The sequence below is a fragment of the Dromaius novaehollandiae genome, chromosome W (genome assembly GCF_036370855.1).
Source record: "Dromaius novaehollandiae isolate bDroNov1 chromosome W, bDroNov1.hap1, whole genome shotgun sequence".
NCBI classification, from domain to species: domain Eukaryota; kingdom Metazoa; phylum Chordata; class Aves; order Casuariiformes; family Dromaiidae; genus Dromaius; species Dromaius novaehollandiae.
In genome coordinates, this window is record NC_088130.1 from 70,428,573 (window position 1) to 70,452,202 (window position 23,630).

The 23,630-nt window shown below is 46.5% G+C and overlaps 1 long non-coding RNA gene across 5 annotated transcripts in view; it reads left to right on the forward strand.

Annotated features, from left to right (window-relative positions):
* LOC112985192 (uncharacterized) overlaps positions 1–23,630 on the forward strand; it is a 64,747-nt gene that overhangs the window by 18,155 nt on the left and 22,962 nt on the right. The window contains exons 4-6 of one of the 5 annotated variants that reach the window (XR_010385845.1): positions 8,020–8,132; positions 12,719–13,097; positions 13,243–13,488. This is a non-coding gene — a long non-coding RNA (uncharacterized LOC112985192). Of the gene's footprint in view, positions 1–8,019; positions 8,133–12,715; positions 13,098–13,242; positions 13,489–20,632; positions 20,733–23,630 lie in introns of all 5 variants that reach the window. The other 4 variants (XR_010385843.1, XR_003259677.2, XR_010385842.1 and 1 more) reach the window with 4 other exon arrangements.

Below are 23,630 nucleotides of genomic sequence, written 5' to 3' on the forward strand. Positions count from 1 at the left end.
ATTTTTAGGCTCTGCCTCAGGAACTGTACCCTCTTTCCTTCCTATGACTTCATCATTTTAAAAACCTCGTCTGTCAAAATGTATTTTTCTTTATCTCCTTGTGGATTGCAGACATACTCAATTTAATAGCAGTAGCCTCAGATGTGAGATGAAGGAGGAACACCCCAAGTCTTTACAAGGTTCAGGCTATTTTCACTAGGTAATTAGACAACTAGCTCACACCCCTGGATAGATGGGTAGCAAGTAGCTTGCTGCATTGCATTCTAGCTGTGCATCCTGTAAAAACTCACACTATCTATGAATGAACATAGAAAACCTTTTTTCTCATGTCCTGCCCTGCATATATCCTTCCCTGGACTATTCACTCTCAGGAGTAATCATTTCTGGAAAAAATAGAGAGTTTATGGCCATAGCATATTTGATGAAAAGCATAGTTCATGTAATCTCTACTTTGCGGAGCTACACTGTAGAAAAGATTGGCTTGCAGAAAGAGTCACAGTAGCTAGATCTTAGTTGTTTTACCAGAAAAGATAGCTTTTCGATTACTTCTTTACCAAGGCAGAAATGTACCTGTAATTCCTAAAATAAGATGACATGGTATTTTGCTGCTATTCTAGGCAAACTGAACTCTTCTTTCAACTCTTGTGTTTTTCAAATATTCGGAAAAAAATCAGTATTATGTTTCTCAGCTATTCAGAAAATCCAGTATTCTGTGCAATACAACAGCGCACCGTCCAGTAAAGAGAAGTTAATGATTTCTTCATGTTATGCAGAAACAGAGGTTTATGATTTTGAAATTATGGTAGCTTCCTAGTATCCTGGTGTACATACTTTCAGGAAATGGTCGTAAAGTATTCATAGGCCTCATGGCTCATCACAAAATTTTAGAGAACTATCTCGATTTGATATTAATGGTTTATGATTTCAGAAAGTGGGTGTTCTTTTCAAACATTGGTTGCAAATTACCCTCAGCAAATAGTTTGCTAACTTTGATATTCTTGGCTGTCATAATTTCTGAAGAAGAAAGTTTCCAGTTACAAGCATAGGTTTTCCTCCTGAAGAATAAACTGGATCTTCCTCAACCTCTAAAACAACATGGTACATGTCCAGGTTACAATTTCGTGATGCTCATCATCAAATGGCATTTTCCTCTGGACTGCCCAAGCTGCCCATCCCCAGGAGACCTCCCTGAGCACCCACCAAGCGAGGATGGCAGCAGAACGACACCATGAGGATTTGGATTTAGATCAGCTTAAAATGATGTGAAACCATGCCCTCCCTGGTTTTCCTCACGAGCTCCCATTTCATTTCCAAAGGCAGCTTAAGGGTTTACAGCTCTAGCGACATACATGATTTAGGCCCAAGGCATCTGGGACCTGTTTTCCTGCGTGATCTAACACAACGTGAGAGATGAGCTAGCACATCCGAACTGACGTTTTCTAGACTGATAGGTTTATAGATGGGGACAGGGAATTCTCAGCTGAGTGCCCTTCATGCTGGAGCTTCATTCTCCATTTTTTCCTGTTGACCTTCTTTGAGTGTTTGAAAATCTTGCAGTCTCCTTAGAAGCTTTTCTTGGAGAGACAGGAAAGATGGGGAAGTCTTCAAAGACGATTTTTAGCAGTATATTTATAAAGCTTTTTGCATCAGTTTTAGATTTAAGAGTTTACACTATATGCAATTGAAGAAGTGGTAAAAGTCTTGGTATTCCTTTCAGTTTCTCGCGCACCTTGTGGAATGTCTCGACCAAACATTTAATGCCTCTGAGTCGTGGTTTCTATTAAGTAATATTTTCCTACAAATATAAAAAGATGATAAACCTATTCATGACTGTGAGATGCTAAAATACCACTTATCAGAAGACTAATACAATTTCATAGTGGTTTTGTAGTCATGATTGTGCCAGGGAAAAAGAAAAGCAAGACTGCAGAGGCTGCGGACTGCATGGTCACTTATTAGACCAACTGATAACTGGAAAATGTTGACAAGCTTTCAGGCACATAGTCCTTTCACCACATCTCCCATCTCAGTTTCTTCCCTGCTTTAGTTAGAGTGAGGAAGCAACCTGATAAAGAGATTTTGTCCAAAGGGAATTTTTTTTGTCCATTGTTTCAGTTGTCTGAATTTAAAAATATATACTCTCTTTCTATGTTACCTTGCCTTTCCCAGAACTGCCAGGGCAAAGAGAGAGGTTTGTTGCTCTGTTTTTAAATTGATATCAAGGTTGTTACAATAATGACTGTGGCTTTCTCTGGTGAACGATTTAATACATGAAATTCAGGATAATTCCCCCTTAAATGTCAGTAAGTCTTCAAGTTTTGCTTTATATTTGGGTGCCATGAAACATCCACGCTCCTAACTTGTCGTACATGGGTAAGCTATCACACAGTTGCTGTGGTTGGGCGATCTGTGAAAATCAAACCTGAAATTTTGGAGCACAGTGCTTGGATTGAGAGACCTGCCTTTGAAACTTGCATCACTTTTATCGGTCTTGGGTCCTGGTGCTGCCAACGGAGGGTGACAACTAGTTCTATTTTAATGTGCATTATTTCTGCACATGCACAAGTTTGTGGGCTCCATGTGCCTTGCACCAAGCTAGTCTCAAATTCCACAGCTCCATCCTCTCAGAAATTCAACTTAAGGTGAATATTAGTACTGAAACTTTACCTTTAGAATTTAAGTTTTAAGTTCTTCTTGAAGTAAGTGTGACAATGAATGGTATAGCTATTTCCCTTGTGCCCCGTGTTATATATTATAAAATTAGGCATGACTTAATTTACTCATCCCAGCACTTGCACTTTTCAATAGACTACAGATTTTTGAGCACGGTAAACCTGAATGTCCAGTCGCACATGCTTTGTGGCAAAACCTTCGTTTATCTGGGGCGAGTGTTTCTCAAACCCCAGGAGAAATACAAAACACACACGAGGCGTGCACGAAAATGGCCAGATTTTGTCACGATGTAGTGAAGTTAAAGGCTGTACAATTTACTTCTAGTTTCCTGAAAGGAGGCTCAGCTTTCAAAAGCTGATTTATCTTTATGTTGTAATAAAAAACTTAGGGGTGTATTTAGGGCAAGAGATGTCTAGCTGAAGTTGCAATTAAGTATTACAGGTGGAAATTTAAAGTTGCTCCTCAGTTCTACCTACACGGGGGAGTCCAGCAGTTCTGCTCTTTCGGAATATTTGCTTTGCTGTAGAATACACCCCAGCCAAGTGAGATTCCTGCCAATATTTCTTTTTCTTTTGGATAATCCATTGTGTGGGATGAATTCTCTATTTCTGCAAATGTTTTAAGGATTAGAAATTCAGTCAGCACCAGGTTTAAAAGTAGCCCTTGTGAGAAAAGGAGATACCGCACAAACAGAGCGGCAGGAGCGGCGTGAGCAGAGAACAGCACAACCCGAGCACATCTGAGCGCCGGATCACGCGGTAAAGCCTGACAGTGACTGAAACGGCGAACCAAAACATCCCGAGATCAATCAATCTCCATTGCAGCCTCTCGGATTTGGAGAGGTGGATACGAAGCTGCCTGGCTGCTTCGTGCTAGTTGCTGCCCATGAGAGGCTGGGAGCGAGCAGTGGCCCCAAGCCCAGGCGCTGATGAGCCAGGCGGGGCAGGAGGATACGGGGCGCTCGGCCGCACTGCTCCTTCTCAAGCGTTTGCTTCGGGTGCGCGGGCGCGGAGTCCCTCGCTTCTGCCCCGGGTGGGATGTCCTGGGCCAGCTTCTTCTCATGGGCCCTCTGCGCAGGGGATCTCTGTTTCCCCGTTATTTCATCACAACTTATCCACTGATGTTTGGCACCCAGAAAGTAGTTTTGTATCTGGGGCCTCTGACCTATGAGTCAACTAAAATGACTGTAAAGCAACTCCAAAGCCGTGCTTATTCACTACAGTTCATAGAGCAGGGGTGAGCACGTTCAGCTGCCCAGCTCTCACCCCTTTCTTGCAAATTTTGATAAATTCCGCTCAGCCCCAGTATCTTCTCTGTGCACAGAGAAGCGGTATGTGCCTCTGCAGGATGCTCGCTGGCTTTCCCTGGCAGCGGCCCCTCTGCTGCTGCTGCTGCTGCTGCTTTCCCCTCGACTTGGTCGTGCAAAGACTTTGGTCTTCTCTCTATCTAGACCTTGGATGTATCAACAGTGCTAGTTTAGCTGGGGCCACGAAATAAGTCTCCCTTAAAGAAATACCTGCTTTCCTGTTTCCTCAGTGAGCCTGCCTTCAGCTGCTTCTGTATCTTGCTCTGCTTCATGCAAAAAACATTCTCTCCCTAAGATCCTCTTTGATTTTTATATACATATATATGAAGTTAGGCAGAGTAAAAACTGTAATGCGCACATGATATTTAAAGAAAATTTACTCACATACATGTGAGACGTATATATGTGTAAATATATTAATTCAGTGTTCACATAAAACATCTCGTAATTATTTGAAAAATTATTTAAATTCTAAACAAATTTGTCTGTCTCTAAATTTTGCCTGTTTAAAATTATTTAAGATACATTATACCAAAATGCTTAGGTACCTTAACAGCTCAGCTTTTAGAGGCTTATTCTTGAATTTATGCTCCTAAATCACTTGTGCAAAGTATTTTACAAAACTCATCCACCCAAAATAAATAATCTTGAACAAAAACATTTTTTAAAAAGTCTTTTTTGAAGCTGTTTCCAAGTCACTTTAATGTTCTGCATTTATAAAGCATAATAATTGTCTTATTTAAAAGAAAATATTCTTGTGAGCTCTCATCTATTGATTCAATGATTCAGTAGAGTTTTAAACAATCAAACCTAAAAAATGAAGGCATGAATAGAATAATGTTGCAAATGCACTAACTTTTCTGTGTGGCCTTCATTATAATAGTCAAGAATAAAATTTACATAAATGGAGAATGATTTTTTGTTTTGTTTTTAATGTTCCAAGATGACTATTTTATCTCTGCAATGTTATCTTGGAAACAAGAGTAATTGAAAACATTAGAAAACCATCAGGGTGAGTACAGCGTATCATGCAAAAATGTTCATTTTTTACCTTTTATATTGTTGTGAAAGGAAACACTGAAATAATTGTCTGAGTAATTATTTCATTTATTGTTACTGAATTCCAAGAATATGAACAACAGAAAGGAAGGGCTGGTACTTCGTCTTCTTCTCCTGACCTCTTCCTGTGTATGTGTTCACAGATGATGAATATTGACTAAAATCTTTATTAATCAAATGGAATGCACTTATCTAATGTCCCAACAAACTGCAGGGACTGTAGGGTCTTCCTACCTGCAATTATTATGTGGAAGGAAAGGAAAGATCTTCATGGCTATGGAAAAAAGCTTGTACACTTGAACTTCTAGCATTCCGACACCGGGAGAAAAATGAGAAGATCCATAGTATTTGGAATTTTTTTACATTATGATGCTTAAGTCTATGTCATTTGGCAGAATAGGGAGGAAAATCAGGGCTTAAAATGGTTGTAGCAGCATGATTCTACAGTAAAATTATTTTTAGTATTCTGCATCACAAAAATATAGATTATAGTCAGTGTGCATGGCTAGGAGTCGCGTGCGCCTCTGTAGTGGGGTGGGATTATTCTGGAATTGTTGTCGTATGGCAGGTGGGACACTGTTCCCCGGTGCACGATTCTTGTGGAGAAAGGGAAATCCAGCATCCAAACTGGGGTGATGTTCCCATGGAGACAGGGCAGGTGCTGGGAAATAGTGTGGGAGACCCGCGCTTGAGAGAGAGGCGGCACGGATATTCACGGGTCTTACTCTTACATCCTTAGAGGCATGAATATATGGGAGTATAAGAATAATCGTTTGGAAATTGGGCAGCTGGAAAGGCAGGGAGTTTTCCTTCAGAATAAATATGCTGTATCATGCTTGGTGCTCCTTCCTTCTCCTTTCCTTATGTTCAGTGTGAAGCGGCAAGGACGTCATTTCCCACCTCAAAAACAGAGGTGGTATCTGCCAACAGATGGGCCAGGAAGAGCTCCATCCCCTCGTTTCCAATCCACAAAGAAAATACTAGGAAACATCTACTTCCCAGCCCACCTGGGGAGAACGCAGAAAGCCAGGACGTGTTCGCCTCTCCCGTGTCAGCAGCAGGGGAGGGCTGCAGGGATGGGCAGAGGGTGAGTCTGTGGCCAACGAGGCTGTGGGGGCGAGAAGCCCACAACACCGTACCCTCTTTGGTTTTGCAGGGTAGCTTAAGATGCATGGAGGTAAGCACATCAGGTGCTTCATCTTCCAGGTCTTCCGGCCGTTGGAGCACCACTCTTCACAGAGACCCGACGCACTCGTGCCAACAGGCTTGTCCCACTTTCCTGTAACGGCTCGTTCCTGTAGACCCTTTAGAGTTGACTGGCATTGAGTATAGGTGCTTCTGGGAGGAGGACAGCTCAAGGCGACTTTGAGTTACAGCGTGCAACATGTTGAGCACACTGTTTTTCATAAACATGTCAGGAGAAGGGATTCGGGAGCTGGAAATGAGCTGTGAGTGCAATTGCAATGTGTTGCTTTCTTCCTGGGTTTTGCTGAAATAGTGTCTAAATCAACCTGCTCCTTTTTCTCAGAGCTTTGTTTGCTTGTGTGTTTGTTTTTCTGGATTTTTAATAGTGCCAGTGAAGAAGGATTAGAGAGGAAAGCAGCAGCCTTTGTTCTCTACAGATTTTCTCTGTTTGTTAATGGAGACGTGGAGCAATGAGGGCTGCCTGTGGCAGATAGGAAGGGGCAGTAAGGGAATGATCAATGCATGATCCCTTAACACAGGCAGCCTGGAAACTGTTGAGAGGGGACATCTCATCTCAGAATCGTGTTATGCTTCTGGCAAAGCAGCTGCAATAATCTTTTTGATTGATATCGTCCCAGAAATTATTGTTTATCCTATCTAAAGTAATGTGCTGTAATCTCAGTCCAGATCATTGCACTGATTTTGCAATCCCCAAATGGTGAAAATATAAGATTCTTTAACCAAATGAGAATATGAGTTGCTCTTGTTGGAAGGCAGACCTGTGACGGGTTTCCAGCTTCTTGTGTGGGCACAGCCGTTCAGTCTGCATTTCCTTTGCCAGGAAACAGTCGGTCTGGTACCTTCTGCTTTATATTTGCAAAACATTTTTTCATCCACTCTTCAGCCTACTTCTGGAGTTTTGAGGTGTAGCATCTAACAAGGCATAGCTTTTCTGAAGATGTAGCTTGCTCAGGAGGAGTTATTTATTAACAGTATCATTCAACAAGTGATCAGGACCGGTGAATAAAAACAAGTTCTTCATGCAAGTCAATCCATAAACCTTCACATTTCCGCTGAGAGAGTAGAGTCATAACAGGATTAGTAGATCAGCTCTGTGGATCAGTGCTGAACTGTGGGATCCAAGTTCCCCCGCTCTGTTGTTATTTTTATTCACAAGTTGTAAGGACAGCTGGTTTGTATTCCACTGTAGAGTTATTGCACGGCCCTAGGAGCAGCTTAACTTTCATCTTCATGATTTTGGAATGGAAACAATAACACAAAGAGCAGAAAACCCGTAGTGGTGTGAGTTTTCTAGCATCAAACCTCTGTTGGACTTAGATCCCAGTGAGGTGCTTCTTATTGCAGGGAAGATTTGCTCAGGTATCTAAATTTTGTCTACACCGTAGAAGTTTACGAGCAAGCTACGTGTCTGTGCTCGCCTGAGCGTAGACACCTATGTTTGGCCAGCTGACACCCACATATCTCCACCGACTCTAAAAGGGACCTGAAACCTCTAGCTCACAGCCCAATGACAGGGTTGGGCAGGCTTGATGGTCCCAGCATGGGCTGGTGTGGAGGTGTCTGAGAGGTGACCTTATAGCTGCACGGTCTTAAGATGAGCTCAAGCAAGTTTTGTCAGGTTAAAAATAAGATGTCAAAAGAAAATGTGTGTCCTTACCTCTGTTCCTAATAACTTCCCAGCTGTGACTCCAAATGAAGCAACTCTCAAATTCCATGATCTAATTTAGTTTTCTTCACTCCTAACATCTGTTTACTTTTTGCACCTCGCTCACAAGGAAATCCTCAGTGGCTCTCAACCCGAATGTCCAATGTGACGAAGTGCAAGAGAGAAACTCCCTCGGGCTATGAGAAACCGTAAAAGCCATCAAAGCCATCTCAGCAAACAGCCGTGAGTAGACACAGTGCCTCAGCCCAGCCTGGGACAGAGGGAGGAGATGGGATAGCATGATATAAACCCACAGATCAGGAAGAAATATTTCTGACAAGTGGCACAAAATCAGACCCAAGTGTGTTATCACCATGTTTGCTGAATTTCCTTACCTGGAAGAAGCCTGAGGGTTGGTTCCTGCACTTCGGTAGCGTTTCTGTAGCTGGTGGACTGAGAGGGGAGACGCACGGGCAGCGGTGAGCCTGCAGCCGCGTCTGGGGCAAGGAGCGGGGCTTCGGCGTGCCCATCCCCAGCAGGGATGGGGCTGTTTGCCTGCAGCAGCAGGGAGGGCTCAGAACTGAACGGAAACCACCAGCTGCTAGGAAAACGGGCGGTCTGCAGGCACCGGGAGAGGGAGGACGACCTGACTGGAGCAAACTGTGTAGGAGCTGCAGGTGCGCAGCACCTCTCCGGACTTGCCTCTCCGCTTGGAGGCTGGAAAACATACTTCCATGTGCTTAAAGTTAGCGTCTTGTAATGCAATTAGCAGCCAGCAAGAAAGGGATGAAGCAGCCCGTGGCTTGTCGTTTCGGCAAAAATCAGTAGCAAGCCCTCTGTGGGCTAACGTAGCATTGCAGGGCAGTGGTTAAATGCAGTATAAATGTTTCCAAAAAGGCATAAAGATATTAAGTACTAAAAATGAGATCAAAGGCCAAAGTCTTTTCCTACCCTTAAGTGGGTAAATTTTCCATTGAAAGAAGGGCTAGGGGTAAGATAGCAAGAAATGTCTTTCACAAATAGAGAGTGAACAAGGGTTTGGCTTTTGTAGATGTTTTGGTTTTCATAAAAAGTTAAATTTTGAACCTAAACTACCTGACATCATCCCTTTAACATGATGAAATTGCAGTAATACTGCACTTTTAGGTTACTTTTTTATAAAGATTCCCCCTTTCTTTTTTAAAAATAAACTAGACAAATTTTTGGATATTCTTTAAGAGTTCTGCATTGATAGTTAATGTGACTTGGCTAATAGGACTTTCTGGAATCTTAAAAAAGCAGTTATATTTAACACTGACACCTATTTTCATGTTTTCCAACAAGCAGGATTATGATATGCCTTTTTTTAACCCATCTAATCAGTATCGCACAATGGGATGAACTTTCTCATGCTCAGCACAGGTAATTTGGGGAGGAAATATAAACAAAAGAAATTGCATTGTGAGAGCTGGGGGAGAGCAGAACTGCCTATTCACGGGAATTAGTGTGATTCGATAGCTGAAGGCCAGGTTTACTTTGAATTTCCAACAGGTTAAGTCCTTAAGGAAAACCAGTGCCGTTGATCCATTGGAAAAAAGCAGTTTATAAAAATCACTGAAGTAATTACTGGCAAGCCCAGCACTTCTGCGTGCTGGCTTTTGAAAAAGCAGGGTGGAGGATGAGATCTGTATCTGCACTCTAGTAATGCAAGGTTTTATTGAGAGTATGTGACTCAGAAAAGCATAAACTCACTTCTGAGGCACAGAAACTCTTCCAGTCTTCTGCTTTCCATCTTCCTCTGGTTCATGGCACGGTGCCGCTTGCCGCGGTCTGCGTTGGTTTTGTGCTGCCTTATTCTGCTGCCTGATTCTGGTTCACGTGGGCTCCGGCAGCGTGTGTTCACCAGCAGCACCTGGGTTTTCACGGGGGTCCGTAGCAGATAACCCTACTGCTACCAACGCCGCGGTGACGAAGCCCCCGTGCTAATTACAGCGCGTGCCCATGTAGCGGTGTCGGGGGGCCGATCTACCGCTTCGCCACCCGCCGTGCGACAGGGTGGAAATCCTGAGACACGGCTCTGCAGCACCTGCTGCTTATCCGTAAGATCTGTGTTTGCGCTATTTCTTCTTGCCTGGTATAACCCTGCAGGTTTGTTTTCCCATAACCTTCACTGCCCTGCCCCTTTGCTGTCTGCAGGACCAGTATTTACCAAACAGGCAAACCCAGAGCATCCGATGGACCCAGTTCACGAGGACCCGACCTGCAGAAGGTGCTTCGGCCCTCGTTCTGTCACTGCGTGACCTGAGAGGGGTTTTGTGGTGGCCAAAAGCTCTTGGGTGGCATCAGAACGAGTAGCATCAGGATGCGATTTCTTTCTTTTTTTTTTTTTTTTTGGCCTAAGCTCTCCTTCCTGAAAAATAAAATGTCCTTCATTTTTCTCCCATAGCTCAAGTCAGAAAAACAAGTTTTGGCCCATTCCCCCCCACCTCCCGGTCCCTTTGGGACCAAGCCCAGGAGCTGGGCGCAGGTATGTTTTACACATAGTATATTTTATGTTGAACATTGGACCCGGCAGCACGAGCCCATTATAAGGTCAGAAATGTTTGAATCCACATAATTTACCTGAAGCTGTCTCCTTCGTTAGGAGCCTGTGCCATTGGTAGTAGTGGGACCTGGGAAGCGGAGGAAACCTGGCGGGTGCCAGCTGCGGGGTGGGACTGGTCGGTGCTGGGGCTGCTCCTGCCCCACGCCCAGGCAAGGCTCTGCCAGCAGATGAGCCTGCTGCACCCTCCTTGGGCTGGGCTCTCCGGTCCTGAGCGGGGCTGACAGCTTTGGGCTGGAGGTAGGAGACGGCAGAATCAAGCCTGGCAAGCTTTTCTAGTGTTCAGATTTGCACAGTTCTACAGCTCTTCGGTTTTGAGGAAAGAACCTGACTTTTCTAGCTTGAAAGCAGCCTGTGTCTCTGTGCAGAGGGGCTCAGGCTTTGCGTGCCGGGGTGGTCAGTAAGGGAGCAGGGCAGGTCCTTTCTGCTGGATGAAGTCCTCTGCCCAGCCTGCAGCAAACTGGAAAGCTCTGCACAGCAGAAATTATGTGAGGGGAGACCAGGAGAGGGAATAGGCAGAGCAGGATGTCGTCCGAGTACATCGTCCCAGAAACCGGTGAAGTTATCCGCCAGATATAATAGTCTCCTGTTCCCCAGCAGGAACTCGAGGGCCTTGTTGTTCAGATACATTGGTTGCACTGTCTGTAAAACTAGAGAGAGAGCTTAGAGAAGTTTAAAAGAAAGGAGGGATTACGGAAAAAAAAGCACTAGAGGGAGGAAACACAAAGCAAAACTGCATCTGGCTAGTGTAAATGAATAGGTTTTTGCATATTAAATGTTCTCATTGTTATTGTTAATACTGAGTCACAAGTGAAATATTTTAAATAAAAGCAACGATGCTCAACTGGCTCGTTTCAACAACTGTTTAACCTCCCAGCGACTCCTTATTATCTCCTGGTAGCCCGGGAGTTTTGCAGCGGGGTGCGGGGGGGGCTGGCGGGGCGCAGCTGGGGCGCACGTTCTGGCGGGGAGCGCGGGGCCCGTGGGCTGCTCGGTGCCCCTCGCCGCACCTCCTCCGGACCCGCCTCGCCCGGGCTGGCAGGGCACGCGGCCGGCCGGGACGGGGGAGCTACCCAGGCGTGCAGCAGCCGAGTATCCAGCTCAGCCGACCTCGAGCTTTTCCCTTTCCCCATTTGTGCTGGGGAGGGGCCGGGGCTATTAAGTAAATCGCTTTACATGGCAAGTCTGGGATGACTACTGCAACAAACGGAGAAGTGAGACTCCCGGCGTTATTTTCCCTCCCCCGTTTAGGCAGTACCGCAAGCGGCTCTTGCTGCCGCGTTTCCGAAAGGGCTTCGGAGCACCCCAGGGAGACGCTGGCCCCGGAGCCGGCTCCCCGGCAGCGCCGGGTGGTCCCTGCTCTCCGCTGGAGTCCGGCCCGGCTCCATCGCCACCGTCCTGCGAGCTGGCTCATCCAGCAGCGAGCCCCCAGGGCAGCTCCGAGCGTCTGCAGCGGTGACGGGGTTCCTAGATGGTGCCTTCACAGCCCCTGCCCAAAGACGCCGAAGCTGGTGTTCCTGGGCTCCGTCCTGCGTCAGTAGCAAGAAGATGCCTCCAGCAGGCAAGTCAAAGCACCCGGGTGAGGTTCCTGCTCTTCACCCACCGCAAGGAAGTATCCGCCTCCGCTGGGCGCAGAGATCCCACCCGCTAGCCGAGATGCCAGCCATCGGAGGAGGTCCTTCCCAGAGTGGTTCGGCTTTCGCAGCCAAGAGGGGAGGCAGCTGGAGAAGCTGGGTGCCTCTACGCTGGTAGGCTCGAGGCTAAACCTGTTACGTCTCAGAGCGATGGAAGCGTTGGGACGTGGAAAGCATCCGCCTCTCCACCAACTTCAGCCTTCAGTGTTCCCCTGCACGGGGACAACGGGTCCTGTACTAAATACACGCAGTGCCTGAGCTTTCACCTGGAGCTGCACCCTAGAAATGACGCAGTCATGATCACTATCATTGTTCTATTTTTTTTGGTAGATTAAAAAAATTACCAGTCAGGTTATCCTACCGTTTGTACCCGTTTTACTCTACGCCGTGCCAGATCTGCAGCTAGCCCGCGAGCCGGTCCCGCTCCGCAGAGCCGTGCCGATTTACGCCGCTGCGAGGCCTGGCACGGTGGCTTCGCTGGAGGTGCGTTCGATTTACACCTGGGTAATGGGGAGAGAGTCAAGCCATGCACTCTGCTCCAAGATTGGTATTGTCAGAGGAGTTATTCGCTAAGTGGAAACAAGAAGCAATCTTGCTTTTTTTTTCATCAGCAGGAAACATCAGAAATGCAAAGGGTCAGTGAAGGAATAGGAGGATAAGGAGAAAAGCAGACTGTCTCAAGGAAAGATGTGCTTCTTGCATGAATAACTTCCTAACAATCTGCTGAAGGAGTGATTTTGTATCAGCCTGAAACCCCAAACCAGCATCATTTTAATTTGCCAAGCACCTGTGAAAGAATGCAGCTGCAAGACCATGGGAAAACAATGGGAACTCTGACAGTTCATTAATATAAACCAGCAACTAGATTTATTTGGAAAAGTCATTGATACAGAATTACACTGGAGGACACAGTGGCATTCCTGAAGTACGCCAGCAAGCAGCTAACTAAGATTATAGATGTGTGTACATCATTTGAACTTCAATGGTTATTTGGTAAGTGTTACAATTTATTGTGCATGTCAACCAGTAAAACAAATGTATGAGTGCAGTGATTGCTTCAGCATGTCCTTGTTTCTTTGTTTTTTATTCGTTATTCGTTTTCATTTGGGTTTTGTTTTTTGGGTTTTTTTTCTTGTAGTTTGTTCTGGTTTTTTTTCTGGTGAAGCAAGAGTTTGGAAGATGCGAGCCCTATTTAAAATCGTGATATGCACAGATGGGAACCCAAGAACATCTTCATGCAAAAAACTGTTCTCGGATGCATTTTGATCTAAGTGGATACGTCCCTGTCCTAGGCGCAACATCTTGATTTTGGTCCACGAGGTGCTCGGAGGGCGCAGCCACGGCAGATGCCATCACCGACCTGCGGCCGTGGGGACACGAGATGGTGAGTTGTTGCAGGTGGGCGCTCGGAGAGCTGGTGCCCCATGGAAAGACCCGTCCTTCTCCATGCGAGGAGGCCCCGGTCTCCAGGACCTGCCGCGCTGCGGGCAGCAAGAGGAGAAGGAGCAGCGCTGGCGGTGGAGAGGGTGTTGGTCCCCCTGAGACGCTTGTTCAGGATCTAACCAGCTGGGTGGTTAGCTGCTTCTGGTGCTTCGCCCTTAAAAGTCTGCTGCTTTTAATGAGTTTAAGGGCATATCTTTATTCTGTGGCGTGATTAAGAGTTTCTGTCACTGCAAACAGCAGTTACAAATTGCCAGGTGGGCAACGATGTTCTAGGTAAATCCGAAACAATTCACTTTGCATAGATTAGAGGCTACTAAAGAGATATGAGACTATAGGCATTAATCTGTTACAGATTTTCATGGGGTCAAGGGTACAGTGTCAGAGAGATGCTTTACTGCCCATCTCTCTGGAAGCAGTAAAATGCAACAAGAGAGTCGGGAGTAAAAATGGCGTTCAGCTTTCACGTACCAATAGTTTGGGGAAAATCTCTGTGATTAGATGAAGCCAAATGAGCAACAGAACATGTCCAATGTTCTAGCTTGCTCCAATTTATTCTCTTTTTTTCTCGCTTTTCTTCTCTCTGCTCTACTCCCCTATCTCTCCCTTTCTCATTTTTAAAAACGAATTTTCTGATTTCCAGATGCAACTGCAATATAAAGTAGAAATAAAACAAGGCAGTTAAATTGTTGAAACCCATAATCTGATCATATAACCCCTAAGAAAAAGGGGTATATCATCCAGTATATTTACCGGTTATGGGTCCCTGTTGCTGTACTATCTGTAAATACAAGAGCAGCTCAGCTTATGAAATTTTTAAATGTAGGAGAAGCAAAAGAAGCTTGACGGTATCTCTGGAACCATTGAAAAAGCTTGTGGCATTGGTCAAAACCAGCTTATTTCTTAAAGATGTACAGCATATAGAGGCTGCAAATATTTCCTCTCGCAGGAAGCCCACGTAGCCTGCAAGCCTGCGACTCCCGCAGAGACGACCATTTATCTTCCCATTATTCCCTTCTGTCTTCCACACCTCAAGGGTTTATTTCCACATAAACATGCCCTTTTAATGACCATTTACATACGGTGCTGACAACCTCCGATCTTTTATAGACCTCCCTTTCGTAGCAGTGGGTTTTCTGGACGCGCCGCATCTTCCGCACTTGGAGGGCAGGGCATGCATGGAGGCAGATGCTGTCACTCCCTGCCCACATCTCCGCCTGCACAAAAGCTCCTGCATGGGGTTATTACTGCCGACCCGTAGGTAACTCCCTCCCCAGTCCCCTTGTCCACCCGTGTGCAGCAGCAAGCTCTCCGCCGGTATAATATACCTAGGAGATTTCTGTGTAATTGGAATGTGCATGCCTAAAAACAGGAACTGGGTCTTCCTCTGTGCCGTGCAGACTCGTGGCATTTAATTAATAACTCTATTGCACATATGGTGCTGCAGTCAGAAATGTCTCTGCAGTGCATAGGATGGAAATAGGAAACAATTCTGCTATTTATTTGATGGCAACAGAATGAATCGCCGGTATGTCCGCAGAGTGGTGCATTTGTGGCAATGATGTTAGATGTTGAGATGGGAGGAGTATTTGAACAAGATCTATTACGCAGTAGTGATACGTGGTAAGCTTTGGACACACTTTCCTAGCACCTTTCTTTTAAGACTTTCACCTGTTTCCTTTCTATCCAGAACCTCCCTGGTTACTCAAGAGTTCTTGGTGATGAGGTGTAGACAACTCACCTTTCATCATGTGTTTCACTGGATATCTGCTTTCCTTGTGTTCCTCTGAACCTTGAATTTTGTTTTCCTTCTCACAGGGAATGGCTTAGCAATGCTTATCCCTAAGTAATAGTCAGTAAAGGCAAATTATCTTAAATCAAAGCAGGTTTATTTAATTTAGAAAATAGGAAATAGAGAGAAAATCAAACTAAATGAAATGAAAATGGAATAATTTATGTCTAATCTGAGGTCCCACTCAACAGAATAATTCTTTTAGTTACGCTGTTATGGGTGAGTAGCCGTACATTTAACATGTTAGGGATCATTTGTCCCAAACTGACTACCTCTTTAGGCCCTGCACTCACGAGGGCTTTAGCGAATGGCTTAAGCTGAACTAACTCACAGCCATTTTTGCAGGACTTTTGCTTTCACTGTAACACCTCCAGCTCAGCCCCCCTTTCCTCGGTTACCCTTACTGCCTTTTTTCTCTTATTGGTGCATGCTGTCATATTTGTGTTGTTTGATAAGCATGTGGCTATCAGTTAGTGCCAGGTTAGACTTTTTTTACCACATCATATCGACAGTATATTTCTCAATTAAATCACCCTTTAATTATCTTAGTCTGCCTTTTTATTTTAACATGCAATTCACCACTGCACCCCATATTAATGAAGCTTGTTATGGGATCCTGATAGAAAGCTTTCCAACTTTCCTCCAATTAACACGCCGTGCTTCAGAGAAATCCTCTGAATCTGGCTAGCTATTTGGCAATTGCACATAAACTTTTTTTGCAGACAGCTTCACTTAAGATGTTCATGTTATATTAAAGGCTCCTCAAATGCTGATTGCCCCCTCCGGTTGGCCTCTTCTTTGTTTTCCGGACAGAGTAGTTGCTTTTATGTATTTTCTTTAGGCTAAAGCTTAAAATGATCATCTTTGTTTAACACTTTCAATTTATGTTAGACAAGCTGGTTTTAGATTGTCACACGAACACCAATGATTCTTAATTAAATGCATAACTAGGCTGCAGGCGAGAATTTTAGGTAGTCATTGAGCAGATGACAGTACTGCAGTGGTAGAGGCTGTCCGGTGCCTCTCAGGGAATGAAGATTTGGCAGCAGACGGGGCATTGTATTTATACAGAGAACACATAGGAATGGAGAATTGTTTCTCCTTCTCAAACTTCATGCTCTTAATTTGAAGTGGTGGAACAGAACTGATTTTTAATGGTCAGGCGTTATTAGTAACCCAGGTAAGACTTCTGGGAGCTGTAACCATCTCCAAGTCAGTCATAACGAACCTTGAGCCTGGAGTGCATATCATCTAAGCTTCGTAGTGCATGCAATGATTCTTGTCCTCCAAGAGGGGAGAACAATTCTGCCTCCAAAAACAGAAATTAAAAAAAAATTGGGAACACATTGGTGATTCCCTCCCTTCTTGAAAGGGCCATCTCCAGGCTCTACAGTAAATGGAACAATAAAACATAGCTGGAGAAAATGGACTAGAAGTTTTAAAAATGCTGGTTTCCAGCTAGAGAAAAACTGTCATCCTTTGTGATGAATCCTGGCACATTTTGGTAATATAACAAGGGAGAACGTTTACGTCGGTGCAGCTGCAGCGTTTCACCTGCTGCTGAGCCGCTTTCTGCGTGCGCTTTAGGAAGCGTTGCCTAACAGTTGGGCTGGTAAATGGAGAAGAGTCATCGCTACGACTGTGCTGGCTTTGAACACCACCGGGCTGCAAAGCTTATGAAAGCCCTGAGGTTTTGAGCATACCCCCAGGCCTGGAAGTGTTTGTGCATGTAGCACAACTGCACAACAAAATTTTAGAGCACAATTTCCCACGGAAATGCTTGCTTTTTGTAGCAATGCCCTGTGCAAATTATACACAATGTCTGTGTATATCCTACCCTGAAGTAGTGTCCTTAGCACCAAAATCATCAGCTGTCCGTGCAGTCTAACCACAGGAGTGCCCTCAGGCTCCCCTTTGGGGTGCCTCAGCTGGCAAGCCACGGAGGAAATTCTGAGTATGTCAAATTGTCACCAATCCAGGGGTTTATAAACCTTCCCCTGGGTGGGATGGATGCCCTGCCTTTGAAACCTTGGAGCACCTTGGGGCAGGGAATACCAATCACAGCAGATTTTATGGCATAGGGCCTCGCGTTTAAGCCAGACCCTTGTGTCCCCATCCACAGAAAGCCTCTTAACAAACTTCACAGCAAGAGGCACACTAGGAAAACGCGTGGACTGCTTTGCCCGTGCTGCCGGAGCAGCATCGCGTACCCGTCAGTCTGTCCGCCAGGGAAGGTGGAGCTTCCGTGCAGGAGGCTCTGCAGGAGCCGAGCAGCCAGGCCTGCAGCCAGGATGGCCATGGACCTGTGAGCTCCGTAAGAAGCACAGCATGGCTACAGCCACACCGAGAACATCCAGCCTACGCAGCCAGTCCAGTTCCAGAAAGCCCTCCACGGAGGGATCATAACTAAATCCTTGGCAGTACCTGTTGCTCCATCAGGAGCTGGCTTGCTCACCAATAAGGCATAGACTTGCCCCACGAGACCTCCAGGCCAGCTGCACCCTTGGGCCACTCCGCTTTGCAAGGACTGCGTTGCAAATATCTTGGGAATGGGACTGGTGAATGCACCAGCCTGAGGGTGAGCAGGAGCCTGAGGAGCTTGCTCTGTTCACGAGACTCCCCCAGTCCCAGCTTACCTTCTAGATCAGCCAGCGTGGAGTTTATTGCCAGCTCTGCACAAGCAAGGAGGAGGAATAAAGGATGGGTAAAAAGAGAGGAAGGAGGACTTTACCTGCCTGAAGGACTATGAGGTTGCCTGTGGAATAGGATTGTGGCTCTAGTGACTTTGTAGACCTCGTAATCATGAAGGGACTAAGAGATAGGCTATGGGATGCCTAGAAGGGGGTAGGGGCACAAGTGAGCCACTGGTAGAGAAGGTGGGTCAGAAAAGGAAAGGACCAGAATATTTTCCTGGAATCGCCCTAGACCCAAACCCCAAGGAAGCATCCTTGTACCTCTCTTCCTTCATCCCTTTTCCCATCCATCTATGCCTTATTTCAGTTAGAGAAGTTTCTTCTAGCCATAAACGCCTGCACCACTTCTGCAGTACAAGTGAAGTTGCCAAATGAGCAAAGTCACGCCGTGCTATCACCTGCATGTCAGCCGTGGACCACTCTCGTTAATCAGAACATGCGTTTCAGCAAGTGCCAGATGCGCTGTGTCCTGGCCTGAGGCAGTTTCTGTAGCCACCTCCTGCTCCTGACTGCCCACCTGCATCACCCTTCTTCCTTCTCCCCGGCCAGGAGAGGAGAGAACCGCCAGCAGAACCAATTTCAAACCATCCTTTCCTCTGCCCAGGACGCTCAAGCACACAGGAGAGTGTAACATAAGCAGCATGAATTTGGCAGGCTAGTGAGAGCTTCCCAGGGAAATATCCTGGAGCATTAGTAGAGTGGATTGGTTGTCCGAAAGGGAAAGCCTTTCCCAGTGCAGATCTTGTAGACTCGATCCCCACTTAACTGTGAAAAGGTACTGGCTCTCTCTCGAGGTCTCCTGGTAAAAGCAGCTTCTCCCTGAGCAAGTGAAGCGGTCAGGCAGCACCTCCTTGAGTCCTCACTGTGCAAAAAAACCCCAAGACACAACCGATCTGTTTTGTGCAGGAAGATGTTACTAATAGGAGTGGGCTGCGGACTGTGTGAGCAGTTGTTTAAGGTTACAACAGAGGCATGAGTCAGCTGCCTGCATGGGTGGCGTGATGGGAAGAGGGCTGGAGGAAAGGCAAGGAAAACCCAGAAAGTCAAGTCCACTCTGAGGAGAGTGTGTGAGCCAAAGCAGCTGGAGTCCAAGTGCCTGAAGGGCACAACAGCTGAGGAGGAGTTCACGGCTGTGACCCCACAGTTACTGATTTTATTCCTTTGATGCAGATAACTTCTGGCACCCTGAGCAGGCCTACAAGTTGGTGCTTCTGACAAGGATCTGAAAGCTGTCCAAGATGGTGGGGATCTACCTGTCATCATTAGCATTTATCAGCCAGTCTGTGCTTTGATATCGCTGCAATGGTATGGCCTCTGTTGCCTGGAAGTTGTCATGGAAGTGCATGGGTTACAGGTGTGTTGTCTGGCCCAGCAGTGTAGGACATGTATAACCCTCAGCTCTGCCTCCCTTGCCTCCCGTCTCCCTCCTTCCTCCTCTCCCCCGGATAGCGACAGTTTGCTGATGAGTTAGATGCGGAGCTGAGGGTGCCTGTGGCACGGGATGACCTACAGGTTCAGAGAATCGGCGTAGTGCAAACAGTCGTGCCCTGGGCAGATGTTCGCAGGGCCTTGCCAGATGGGGTGAGGGCTTGCGAGACGGTTGGCTTCACATGAGATGTTCGTATGGCACGCGGAAGGGATGCACCTGGCCTGCCCTTGGAGCTATTCGCCTGGGGTGGGGGACAGCTATTTGGCGTTGTTAGGTGTCTCGGCCTCTGGTATCACCTGGGAGCAGGTCTTAGAACCACCCTGGCAGACGCATAACCATCTTGCTATGAAGTTAAAGTTTCTTGATATTGGAGCTCTAACTGTTCTGTGCCCAAATCTGCCTCTCTCTAAAATGGCTATACTGACATTTTCCTCAGCAGAATATAGTGCTTACAAGGCATTTAAATTATACCAAAAGCATATTAGATGCTCTGAAGGCACCACTGTGAAGCTTTATGTTTATGAAACATTTCAAACCTATAGGTTTCATGGTTTAGATGTATTTTTATCATCCAAAAATGAAATGTAAGAGGGTTCTGTCACTGTTGCATCTCTACTGAGAGCTGTAGCCACAGAGTTATTTACGCCACTGCATTCTTGGCTGCAGCTTTTGTTCGAGCTTTGCTTGCAACCATGCTGACTTCTCACACTAGTGTCTGTCAAAACCCTTCCCTCCTGTATGGTGAGGAAGCTTGTCACTATGAAACGAACTGATTTTGTTGCTGCTCAGAACTACCTGCCTAATGATTCAGAGATTTGTGTGCTGCGTGGTGGCCTCGGTGCATTTTGTGGTCCATGCGGTGGTTAGGCTGTTGCTAGGAGTCTCAGCAAAACAGAGGGCGAGATCCTTGCGTGGTGTTAATCAACAGAGTTCTTTTGAATTCAGCAGAGATTTAACCAGTTGAGGATCTGACTTAAGATGCACAGCTCATATGCCTCCCTCAGTGAACAAAACATTAGATAAATAAATTATAACGATGTATTCCCGTGGGATTATTCTGCGTCCAATTCCAGGATTATTACCAAGTAGTAATAATTAGTGCAATGTCATCATCATACTAATTTTTTTTTGTTCTTACTTTTCTACACAAATAAACACACTCTTGGTCCTGGAGAACTTCCAACAAGAAGCTTTGCTTCTGCAAACACCGTTGCGTACTGTCCTGCTGGAAGCATGCCAATGGCCCTCCTGACTTGGAGGAGTTATTGATTTTGGTAAGTCTTCTCACAAGCTGAAGACTGAGTAGAGACAGTGCATGCTGGATCTAGAAGATATGAGCTGATGAAAGATGACACTGTGAAACTCAAGAGATAGTGCTGTCTTGCTCTTTGTCAGCTTTACAGATTAAAGTCTGATGGACCAGATATAAGTCAGCACTGCTTCATAGGCCCTAGAATGAAAAATAGAACAAAGTAAAAGCATAAATGCAGAAACTGTAGAAGGAAACAAAAAAACATAACAGCCTGGTAGCATCAATGGTAGAGAAAAGGGTGGTAGGAGCAAACAGAAAGGGCTGAAGCAGGGAGGTGGTTGACGTCTGGGCTGGCCCTAGCAGCTCGGCTGCCCTGGGCTGGTTGGTTCTGCTGTGTGTTCCCCAAGGGCTGGACAGCTGTGGGTCCGGAGGGATGCTGCCCCACTCGCATCTCTGAGCAAGTGCCCCCTTTATCCATGGGACCTGCGTGCTGGTCCTGATCACCCTGGAGTCCTAGGCAGCCTTAAGACAACATTCAGAAACTCAGATGTGACTCAAGTTCAGGATGAATCTGTGAAGGTATCTGTGGTGGGTTTAATTCCTTCCTGGAAGGAAGCGACAGGGTAAAGCTGGAGGGACGGAGCCGTGGCAGAGAGCGGCCAGGACGTGGGTGAGCCCTTTAGCGTCTCGGGGGCACGTCCGCACAGCCGAGTCTGCTCCTGTTCCCGGGCAGCCGGAGGGGAGCCAGCTCTGAACTCGGGCTGCTGGAGCCATCCTCCATGCGTGCCTTGTTGGGCAGCAGAGCGCTGACACGACAACAGGGCGTCGAATCCAGAGGTAGCTCCTGCCCGGCCGGCTTGTGCCATGGGCAGAGCCGTCTGACTGCAAAGGCTGTGTAGACATGCTCTTAGGTAAAACTGAAACACTACCATTAGGATAATTATTGATAAGCTGTAGAGGAAAAAGCACCAAATCTTCACAGCAGCTCTCAGGTTGTAAATCAGAGTAACAGCACAATAGAGATGCTATGTAGATATGTTGTACTGCAACACTAAGAACTTAACATCTATTAGAAATATTGTATAAATGTAAGAAGCAAAATAACATTGGAACACAAAGGGTGTATCTGAAAGTTTGAGGAAGGTTGGATATAGTAAGCCTCCAAACCTATTTTCATGATAATAATAAACAGTGAATACTAAGAAGGTTCTTAGCAGAATCCTGAACACATTTGGGGGACCTTATTAAAAATATTTAATAATGTTATTTAAGCCTATACAGTCACCAAACTCTATGGGTGGGTACAAACTGGGGGAGACCTGAAAAAGCCATTCTCCATCTCTGGGCTCCCATCCAGAGCAGTTGTTCACCTGAACAGAAGAACTGTAGAAATTAGGGGAAGACCAAGGTCTCACTTCTTTTCTCACTAGCCAGGTGGGGCGGAGATATAAATAACCTGCACTCTCTGGAGATGTGACTTAGGCGTGTAGTTAGGTGCATAATTTTTATGAATCTGCTTCCTCTGCTCTCATAGCTAGCTGGCTGCAGCTTTGGTGCAGCAGTTGCACACTGCAGCATCTGCGTGGTGTTGTGTCACTGCGGTGGGACCCTGGCATGTGCCGGCCAGACCACACAGACCTGCTGCTGCTGGCTGCGAGCCGAAAGTGCTGGACCAACCTACGGCACTCCTCAGTGCATGCCATCTGCATCTCCAGCCCTGGCAGTCATCATCTATGAATGGCCAGTGCCACGGCTTTAGACCGCTAAGACCAGTATCGTGATGGTGTGATGGTATGCTTCTTTGTGCACCAGTGGTCCAGGAGACACGGGTTATGATATATCCCCATAGTTTCTCCTTCCCCCAGGAAATGCACCAGGAGCACCAAGCCTACCATGAGACACAGCAGGTTGGGTTGGGTGAAGAAGCCGGCCATGGAGTGGAGAAGGAAAGCCAAGAGAGAAAGGCTGTTCTTCACTGTCATTCCCTTAACCCCAGCTCTTTTGCCTGGAGTTCAGTGCAAAGATTTCCTCGACAGATCTGATCTTGATGGCTGAAATCCTCAGCAGAGAGCTGTGGCAAGTTAGTAGAAGAGCATTTTTCTCTTCAGAGTACTTTGAGATCCCCCAGTGAGAAACACAACTTTTGGAGTATACGTGGCTGTTCCTGGTAGCACGGCTGTATCAAGCACTGCGTGCTGCTGGTGAGACACCCTGCTACGTGACGCAGATGCAGTACTTTGCCACATGAGTCCTTTGCATGCAGCTCTTTAATTCAGCTGGCAAAACATAGGAAAACTGAGCTTATGGCTTCAGGAGACCCAGTGAGTTGTCCTAGAGGATTATCACAGCCAGCAGGGGTGAATCCTCCTCCCTCCCTCCCTGCTTTGCTGCATACCCTGCTTGCTTTGCGCTGCTTCTGCTGCTCACCAGATCTTTCTGTAAGCCCACACAATCTGCAGCAGCCGTGGAAAGTCAGCGCAGAAAAAACTCCGCCAGGATTGCTTTGTGCTGGGTTGGTGGGCTGGACTGATGGGCAGAGGGGCCAGGCAGGCGCTCGAGCTGGGAGCGCTGGTGGCCGGGAGCCGTCAGAACGGGTTTTTTGCCTGCGATCGGCAACCTGAGCGATGGCATCCCGACGTCCTAGCAAGCCCAACCCGTCCTGGCACGGGACACAGCTGCTAATGATTTCAGCCGGGGTGGGGTCTTAGGGTACAACCCCGGGTGCTCTCCAGCGGCAGTAGGGTTGTCTCCATGCTCCTCGCAAACTCGGCCAGGGCAGATCACATGTACCATACAGAGCTCCGTTATCTCCAGCTGGGACCAAGGACCGTATTTCCATAGGCGTGTGTATAAGTAAGGGAAATATATGCAACTTTTTAGGCAGTTTTGTTTACAAGTCTGAATTAGAAGGCGACAATGG